This window comes from Vombatus ursinus, unplaced genomic scaffold (genome assembly GCF_900497805.2).
Source record: "Vombatus ursinus unplaced genomic scaffold, bare-nosed wombat genome assembly UNPS02000749.1, whole genome shotgun sequence".
Lineage (NCBI taxonomy): Eukaryota > Metazoa > Chordata > Mammalia > Diprotodontia > Vombatidae > Vombatus > Vombatus ursinus.
This window is the reverse complement of record NW_020940527.1, coordinates 25156217-25166274: the sequence shown is the minus strand read 5'-3', so window position 1 is coordinate 25166274 and position 10058 is coordinate 25156217. Positions and strand designations below refer to the sequence as shown.

The 10058-nt window shown below is 43.0% G+C and overlaps 1 protein-coding gene across 3 annotated transcripts in view; it reads left to right on the top strand.

The window, feature by feature from the left end:
• The first annotated feature begins 3303 nt into the window (after nucleotides 1-3303).
• The window catches only part of R3HCC1L (R3H domain and coiled-coil containing 1 like), a 109037-nt gene continuing 102282 nt past the window's right edge, over nucleotides 3304-10058 (top strand). For 2 of the 3 annotated variants that reach the window (XM_027860387.1, XM_027860380.1), the window contains exon 1: nucleotides 3312-3372. The gene's annotated coding sequence lies outside the window, so the exon portion shown is untranslated. Of the gene's footprint in view, nucleotides 3373-10058 lie in introns of all 3 variants that reach the window. The other variant, XM_027860395.1, reaches the window with a different exon arrangement.

Genomic DNA, 10058 nt, shown 5'->3' with positions numbered 1-10058 from the left:
GTTGAATTGAAATGAGATTGGATTGGTAGATCTGGTAAAGAAGCATGGAAGAAACATGGAGCAGTGAAGCCAGGAATGTCCATCAAGCATTGACAGAGGGGGAAAAAAGAAGATGCTTATGTATTACCCAGTCAAATTTTAAATTAGTCATTTGTTTCATTAAATACAGAAGTTTGAAGGATAATAGGTGATTTTTAATAGTTTTGTAATTTGATTTTTTCTCTCCACCTGAGAAGCTTAACACATAATGTTTTGTTTAGCCACATCTAACTCTTTGTGATCCTTTTTGTAGTTTTCTTTGCAAAGATACTGGAGTAGTTGGCTATTTCCTTCTCCAGCTCATTTTGCAGATGAAGAAACTGAGACAAATAGAGTTAAGTGACTTGTCCAAGGTCACACAGCTAGTAAGTATCTAGGCCAGATTTGAACTCAGGAAGAGAAGTCTTCCTGACTCCAGGCATGGCATTCTATCCCTGTAGTGGCCACAATATTTATATTTTTAAAATTTTGATATTTTACCTCTTTTCTTTTTAAGGGACAAGTGTTTTGGATATAGAGTTACTTTTTCATTAGACCTTCTTAAAAGCTTCTTAAAAACAGGGACTGGTTTTTGCCTTTCTCTATTATCCACAAAGCCTGGCTTGTTCACTTGACCTGACTTTTCTGCTTCCCCTTTCCCACATCCCCCCTCAAGATATAAGGGTATAATTAATGACATGTCCCCCAATTCAAGGCCACTGAAGCCTACTGCCCCAGAATTCCACCTACCCATCATCTCTCCCATAGACTTTTGGAACTAAACAGCAAAAAGGGGAAAAAAAAACCAGGGGAGCTTTTTTTGTTTTCTTTGCAGGGCTGCCTCAGTAGCAATGCAGAGTACATATCTTATTTTTATCCAACAGTTAGGAGCTGCAATGAGCCAGTCATTCCTTATTTACTGCTTCTTTTTTTATTCAGGGTCCTTTGGGTTTCATGGCCCCCTACAGTACTTTGTAAGGCACCAAGTATATTTTGGACACTGCATAAGAGTAACCTACTCTAACAATAGCAATTGAGACAGCTGAGAAACTCAAGGAAGCAGTGTCACCATTTTGAATTTAGCTTTTTGTTATTGACAGACTGATTTGGGAGAGACAATGTGGCTCCATGTCTAAATAGCTGGCTGAGGCTCTGAGGACTTGGGGTCTAGTCTCCACACAGAGTATCTCCAGATTCACTTAAGTGACTCTAGGCAAATAATTCCTTCCACCTGGACCTCACATCACCACATGAATCCCCATTATTAATGATACCAAGCTATCTGCTAGGCATCTCACACAATATGACGAACAAGACAATGATGATGACATGGTACTTTGTACACAGGACTGTGGAAATATTGGATGACCCACTCTGGAACTTCTAAGGAGGCAGCTATATGACTGTGTAGAAAGATCTGGCTTCTCTCCCTGGGAGCCACATTCTTAGTAGCCCAGATTTCAGGACAATTATGGGGTTCTGATCTCTGGTAGAGCTGACTTTTCAAGTCCCTTCAGAATAACCATGTAGGGTATGCTCAAAGCAGGAGACTACACAGTATAATAGCTCTGGGAAAGATCTCAGGAGACATCTAGTCCATTTTAAGATGAGGAATCTGAGGCCCAGGAAGGTTGTGACTGGCCCAAGGTCACGCCAGTGGTAAGCATAAGAGGCTGGATTTGAAACTAAGTCTAAGCCTGCAGGAAGGAATGGAGAGGAAGGCAACCAGGATGGTGAAAGGACTGGAGCTCATGCCATACGACATAAAGCCTAGGTCTAAGTCAGAACTCTATTCAACACACTATTGGCCTCCTATTACCTCTAGGATCAAATATAGATGTCTCTATTTGCTATTTAAAACCCTTCTCAAACTGGACCAAATATACCTTTGCAGCCTTCTTCCACATGACTCATTTCCCATCTTGTAGCCTTTCACAAACTGTCACCATTCCTGGAATACCAACCTGCCTTACCTCTACCACTTAGAATTCCATTTCCTACAAGCCTCAGGGAAGATACCCCTTTACCAGATCTCCTCAGCTGCTAGTGCCATAATTATCTCTTTATATATTTTGTGCCTAGTGTGCATAGAATGTGGGCAGGAGACACCAGCAAACATGGACACAACAGACCCATTCTTTTTTCACACCTAAGATTTATATAGATAATGTTAGCATTTATTTTAGCTCTTTAGGGCTTGCAAAGAGCTTTACAAATGTTACTTCATTTGACCTTCACAACTACCCTGGGAAGTTGGTGCCATTAATACCTCTGTTTTACAGGTGAGGAAACTGAGGTAGATAGGTTAAGTGACTTGCTCAGCATCACCCAGACAGAAAGTATCTGAGCTGGAAGTTGTGGTCGAGGTTCCCGTTCAATTAAGGGTTGGACTATTACTCTGAGATTGTGTGGGGGTCTAGAAGAGGCTTGTTCCCCTGAAGAGGGGTGCTCAAGAACTGCCCACTTTTAGTTTTGGTAACAAGACCTATCCCAGGACTCCATCCCAGGGCTCTCCTCTATCTCTCTTTCTGGCTCTATCTCTGTCTCAGTTGAGATAATGGATGTAAAGCATTTTGTGAACTTTAATGCGTTATATAAATGCCACGTACTACTCTTTACTAAGCCTCCAGTCCCAGGATGACTTTGTTCCTGGAGTTCCTGCTTATACTTACAGTACTGTTTATAGAGCAATACAGGGGCGTGTTGGTAAATAAGCCGACTGGGGATGGAATGGGGAGGGGATATATGCACATGCACTTTTAAATGTAACCTGCATTATTAACAATTTCTTTAATTAATGCAACCACAAATCAAGCCCCAGTTGAAAGCGTTTTGGGATTATTGGTATGTAAATGACCACACAGAACATGGGCTCTCACAAGCCAGTTAGGGTTCGCTCCTGCGTTACAGTCAATCAACAAACATTTATTAAGTGGCTACTATGTGCCTAGCTCCATGCTAAGGGCAGGCAATACAAAGAAAGGCAGAAGACGGTCCCTGTTCTCAAAGACCTCAAATGGGGCAGACAACATGCAAAAGACTACGTACAAACAAGACATGCAGAGCACAAATGAGAAATAAGCGGTAAAGAGAGGGCACCAGCTTTGCGGCGCCTTGTAAAGGCTTCTTGTAGAAGATGGGATTTCAGGGTGAGTTTCCGGCCTCCCCTTAGTCAGAGACCGCTTTTTCGCCGCCTTCTCAGCAGGGACTACAATTCCCAGCAGGCCTTGCGGAGCTGGGGTGGGGCGGGGACAGGGCCGGGGCCTGGGTCCGGCGCGCGCGACAGCGGCGCGAGCGGAAGCGCGCGCCGGAGGAGAAGCCTACGGAAGCGGCGAAGATGGCTGGCGCCGCCGGGTAAATGCCCTGCCCCCCTCGACCCCACTTCCCCACCCCCTCGGGGGAGGGGGGCTCTCCTCCCTCTGTTCCGTCTCGTCTCGTCCCGTCCCTTCCCGCCCGTGGCCGAGGCTCTGTTTTCCCCTTAAGGCCGGGGACGAGGCTACCCGACACCCCTCCCTGGAGGCTGAGGAGCGCTTTCCGCCTCACGTGATGCCGTGGGCGGGGAGGCCCCGGGCGGAGGTTACGGGAGAGGGCGGGAAGGAGGAAGGGAAGAGGGCGGTGCCCGCCGCTCCTCTCTCCACCCCACCCAGGGCGTCGCGTTGCGGAGGCGCCTTTCCCTCCGCCTCTTCCTTTCTCCCTCCCACCTGGCCCCTGGCCGGCCTACCCGGCTGGGTGCCGCCTTTGTCCACCCGGACGGCGCCCCTGAAGGGACATTACGGGCTTGGATTGGCTTCCTCTGTGTCTAGGGGCCTCGTACCCTGGGAGCGGGCAGCCCCTCCCTCTGACCCCACCCATCCTCCTCCTTCCGCGCACTCCCCGCCCCGCCTCCGCCTTCCATCCCATCTGAGCTCGCTTCCACCCCCCCCCGCCACCCCCCCATCCCGGCTGCGCTTCCCTCCCGCTGCGCTTTCCACTGGCGGCAGCAGCAGCAGCAACAGCAGCAGCAGCCTTGTCCTTGCGTTCTCGGGCGGCCACAGAGCGTTGGGGCTAGAACGATCTTCCCACCTTCGTCCCTACCCCCACCCCATGCCTTTATTTTACATTTTGGGAAACTGAGACCCAGAACAAGGAAGTGACAATTGGCAGCACTTGGCGCCAGAGTCTAAGTTTGAGTTCTCTCGTGTGTCCTCTGTGCCACCTAGATGGCAGTGATTAGGGAAGGAGATCGGGAAGAGGACAAGTGTTTATTAAGCGCCTACTATATGCTAGGCACTTACAAGTATTTTTTCATTTTGGTACTCTCAGCAGCCCTGGGAAGTAGGTGTTATTGTTATCCCCATTTTACAAATGAAGAAACTGAGGCAGGCAGAGCATCTGAGGCATGATTTGAATTCAGGTTTTGGTGACTCCAGGACCTGCTTATCCACTGTGCCACCTACCTGCCTCTAGTTAGCTCCCAAAGAAGATTCACATCTGATTATTTTTATACCTACTCTCTAGTCCTCCAGTTTCCTTCCCCCATTCCATTTTGTTCAGGACCACCAGATTTCTCTTTCTAAAATACCAGTTTTATTCCTGTCGTTGGCAAGCTCTAGAACCTACCATATTATTGCACGTGCAGCCCACCCTCTGAGCTTTCTTTTCTTCTGCTGGGACCTCCGGGCTGTCTCCCACTGGCCCTGCTAATTTTTCCCTTCATCCTTTGTCTCTTTTTTACCTCTATCCTTGAATGCCTTCCCACTCACCTTTCCATTTTACCCAGCCAAATCCTGTCCTCAAAGGTTTAGCTCCAGTTCTCCCTCTTCTTTGAAGCCTTGAAGGAGTCATTCCCTACTTTGAATTCCTTATATACTTACCTGCAGGATATTCCTTAGTACCTGTTACCTGTCTTGTATTCTCTTCAAGTTGTTTTATATACATAAGGAAGTCCTACCTTGATTAACACTGCCACCTCCCAGTTTGCCTCTATGCTTCAGGAAATTCTGTTTTTGTGGGTAGTAATGATTATACTAAGTCACCATTCCATAATCTGTTCTCTGCAGCTCAACTATCAGGGTTATTGTCACCCATTCTGTCTGTGATTTTCGTCCCTGTAAGTCTCATACTTAAAGCACAGAACATAAGTAATCATAGTTCTAATCTAGTTTCTCACTACAGGACTGGGCAGGTCACATCTTTGTATCTTAGTTTCCTTATCAGTAAAGGACAGTTTTTGGGTTTTTTTTCCCCCAGCTATTCCCTTCTAGTGATTGTTAGGAATATTAATAGGTAATGTTAGTAAAGCTGTGACCATTTTTGAAGCCATTGAATGGAAAACACTTAAAATATAGTTAGAGAGTACAGCCTTATAGGTAGAGCAGAAAAGCCCCACAGAAATCATTTTGCTTACATTTAGTTTTCTGTTTCTACTTGGAAATACTAATAACATTTACTGATAGGAAGTGTGACAATACTCTTACCTGAATGTCTTTAGTCACTTTGAGGTCATCAACTGAAGTAAGGCTATAGCCTTGCATTAAGAAATGATCATCACACACCTTTACAGAGCACTTAAGGTTTTTGTAGTGCTTTATAATATTTCATTTGATAGCAACAGTCCTATGAGGTAGGTTCTATTATTTTCATTTTCCAGATTAGGAAACTGAGGCTCAGAGAAGTTAAGTGACTTGCCCAGGTTCAAATACCAAGTAAGGAATGTCTAAGGCTGTCTTATGACCCAGGTTTTCGTAACTTCTAGTCCTCCACTTTATTTACTATATATCATGCTGGCTCAGGGAACGGTCAGGTGTCTGTTTTGCTCTATTAAGGATTTCTATCCTAGAGTTTGGTATGAGTAGAGTAATAAGTTTTGGGGCAGAGCAGCTCTTGAAGTTAACCTATTAAGTGTTAGATGAGGTGTGGCCATGGGGGTGGAATGTAGCCTTTACAAAGATGTGGAATGAATGCTGCTTTCTATCTTGTTCCTCGAAACTGAACTGTCTAAAGGTACTTTCATGACTTGTAGTAACAGTGCACGTTATAACTTGAAGCAGCTTCACAACTGTTTGGTTTTTTTTTTGTAACTTGTATATTGACTTTTATACAAGTAAAGAATTCTTGTCCCCTGGTTTGAAAAAAATATCTGACATGGAGATATCATACTTGAAGGCACAGTCTGGTAGATTGAGGTAGAAGAAGGTGTAAGAAGATATACTCTCCTCTCATCCTTTCCCTCCCCCCTTCCCCAGTTCTTATCAGTGGAGTTATCAACCAGGGTGGTCAGACTAGGTGAGGCCAAATAGGAATATCAAGTGGAAGAGGATGATTTAATGAACAAAGAGGAGAAACTAGGCTTCCATTTTGAACTGTTAGGGTTTCCATTAACTGGATGGGGTAAAGGAAGGTCTTAGGCTGGGGGAGTCTAATTATATATTTATATTCCTAACTGTGCTCTGATATATACAGAGTCAGGTGTTTGGAAAAGGTTTCCTTCATATCCACTTTGATTTCGTATCAATACATCTCTGTCTTGCCAGCTGCATTTTCGCTCACAGGATGAATCAGGAATAGTGTGCTATTTTTTCCCATAATGTGCTTGCACATGAAGACTAAGGAATAGAGCGTTATTTCTATCCACATCTGCTTTGTGTGCTGTAGTGGATGTTACTCAGATTTTCTTTTAGATCCTTGTTCTGTGAATTCTTTTTACTTTTCTGAGACATCCTCCCCTCTTTGGAAGATTAGGGCATCCTCACCTTTAGCACCTAAAGGTACACAGTGGGTACTCAATAAATATTGAATGACCATATGTCAACTGGTTAGGTAGATGTTGTTACTGACCCACTATCAGTAGGACTTGCACTTTGAATCGTTTTTCTAGTAGTGGTGATGAATTTGGCTAATCCATCTATACTCTTTCATCTAGTTCCTCTTATACCCAGTGTAGACATTTGCTGGCTGGGGTTAGGAGTGCAGTCTCTGAAAGTGGAAATATGGTTTAGAGCAAGGCTAATTGGCCCACAAGGGGATTGAACCTATGACCTTGACTTCATTATCACCCTGAACTAGCCAGCTATAGACAACAAACACATATTATGATGTTTCAGTATTTCCCCAAGAACTATTTTCTTCACACAGTTCTTCCTCATTCCCTTTCCATTGAAATTGGGAGAGCAAGGAGCTATAATAAGAAATAGAGCCTTCTAACTAGTAGTACTCAATGTTTTTTGGTCTATGAACCATTTCACTGAGGGCATGACCTTCCACTGATCATTCGTGCTACCCACTTGTGCCTACCACAGCCAAAACAAAACCAAAAAACTCCAACAAGTACAACCCCAAGTCCTCACTAAACTGAAAAGAACTCTGAGGTACTTTTCATGAGACACAAGTGTTGGATATCAGAAATAAACGAACTCATGAAGAGTAGAAACTGCCAGGTCATCAACTTAAATATCACAAGAAATCCTCTGAAGTACAACTCGTGGTCATAGTTTGAGAACCACTGTCCTAAACCATAGTTTATAGAGTTTCTTGCTAGTTGTTGAATTGCTGTATGTATTGTAGACTCTTGCTAGTCTCCTGGGAGAGAGAAGAAAGGAGATGCCCACTTCTACCAAACCTTCCTCTAGGAATTGTGCTGATCCTAGGGGAGGGAGGGGCCGTTTAGAGCCCACTATTGATGAACCCAGCAGGATTCAGGAAAATCTCTGTAGCCCTGAAGTGCTTGTTGAATGACAGAGAAATCCCAGTTGTCAGAGCCTTAGAGACAAAAGAAGTTTCGTGGTGTCCGCAGCAGCGCAGCAGCATCAAACCTCCATTTGGAGAGTCCTGGGAGGCCCATCCCTCAGAAGACATCCACCTGTTGCTCCTAACCTACAAAGTCCGTTTTTCACTGTCTTCCGTCACTGTCTCTGTACCTTCCCTTTTTCACATTCACTCTTCAGTTATATTAATAATTGTCATCCTGACTGTTTTTTCTCTTGTGTTCTAAACCTGGCTGGTCTTGAGCTGGTGATACCTGACAAGAAGTGCTAGAGACAGCAGGCTTTCAGTGTCAGGCATTGTGAAACCACCAAAAAGCGGAGGCTGTAGATGAGTGGAAGCTTCTTGGACAGGTCTGTAGCTATATCACTTTACCTCTTTTTAATTAGAATTGGAGGCAGAGTTTTGGAGAAAAGTGTGAATTTCTGTAATACAAGGTATATCTTTTTTCAAATCTGAATATAATAGATTTGGTGATAGTATTTTTTTCCATATAATTTTTATTCTCAGTTTCAAATTCTCTACTTCTCTTCACCCCCTCCTCCATGCATTGAGAAGACAAGAAACGATACGCATTACATATATGAAGTCCTTCAAAATATATCTTCGCATTAGCCATATTGCCAAAAAAAGCAAGAAAATTAAAGAAAATGAAAAAATATGCTTCTATCTTCACCCTATGAGTCCATCAGTTCTCTGTCTGAAAGTGGATAGCATTTTTCATCACTGGTCTTTTGGAATTGTCCTGGATCATTGTATTGGGCAGAGTATCTGAGTCTTTTACAGTTGATGTAAATACGAACAATGTTCTCCTAGGTCTGCACACTTCACTTTGCATCAGTTCATCTAAGTTTCCCAGGTTAGTCTGAAACTATTCCCTTCCTCATTTCTTACAGCACAATTGTATTCCATCAAAATCACATACCACAACTTGTTCAGCCATTCCCCAGTTGATGGACATCCCTTCAATTTCCAATTCTTTGCCACCACAAAAAGAGCTGCTATAAATATTTTTGTACATATACCTCCTTATCCTTTTTCTCTGATTTCTTTGGGTTACAAACCTAGTAGTGATATTGCTGGGTCAAAGGGTATGCACAGTTTTATTGTCCCTTGGGCATAGTTCCAAATTGTTCTTGGGTATGGTTGAACCAATTCAAAGCTCCTTGCTGTTAGTATTGCCTTAGAGTTGTACTTTATGGTCTCCTTTCCCTGGGGTGTCAGGAGTCTGTGACTAGAGAAAAAAGGAAAGTAGGCAAGATTTATATTCTCAAATTCAAGCCAAGATTTCTCTTGTCCTTCTTGATAGCAGTGGAAAATTGGTGAGAAGGAAGCCTTGGAAATGTTGAGGTGCATATAGGTAAGAGAGAGACTTGAGGGCAGGTTGGGGAACATGGGGAATCATAATTTTAGATCTAAAAGGGACATTAGAGATATTCTAATTCACTTTTGTCACTTTTCAGATTAGAAAACTGGGATTCAGAAGATGTGAATTGATTTGTCTGGTGTCACACAAATAGTAGTTTGCAGGGTCAGGATTTGAAGCCAGATCTTAATGAATCTAAATCCATTGCTCTTTCCACTGTCCATGCTGTCATGACTCCCAGCATGAACAGCCTCATTCTGATGGCACCTAACTCCCTATCTGAGAGAACCTGGTTGAAAACTGCCTCAAATGGGAAATAAAAGAGAAAAGTAAAAATAACATTTTTTAATAATATTTATGCAGAGTATTTTAATAAGGCCTCTTTCAGCTCTAAAATTCCTGATCTATGATCCAACATGGCTTTCCTTTGGTTACTAAATTTATTTTTCATGCTTGGTATTTTTAAGTTGTGTGCCACTCCAAGCTAATTTATGTATTATAGGCTTTTTTTTTTAAAGAACCACGCACTTGGCTTCATTCTCGGGGTAGCAACATCTAGGTCTTTTTTTTTTTTTTTTTGCTGTTTATGTGCATCACATTCTGTCCATTTGGGGTATTTTACAGCACTGTTGCCCTCATTGCTGTTCATCACCAGTGAGGATTATTAGTTGGAAAGAAATGAGAAGTGAGAAGTAGGAAAAAATCAGTTTAGTTAAGAAAAGAAATAGTGATCAATGTGGGTGCTGGTACCCAAATTAACATATTTGGTTATGAGTGTGATAATAATAGCAGCTTACATTTAATAGTACCTTAAGGTTTATAAATTGCTTTATATACATTATGTATAAATGGACTGTTGAGGACTGTAGAAACTAATGTTTAATTATGTCAGCACTTCTTACAAGTTAGCAGACAAGATCTACTCAAATGTTGG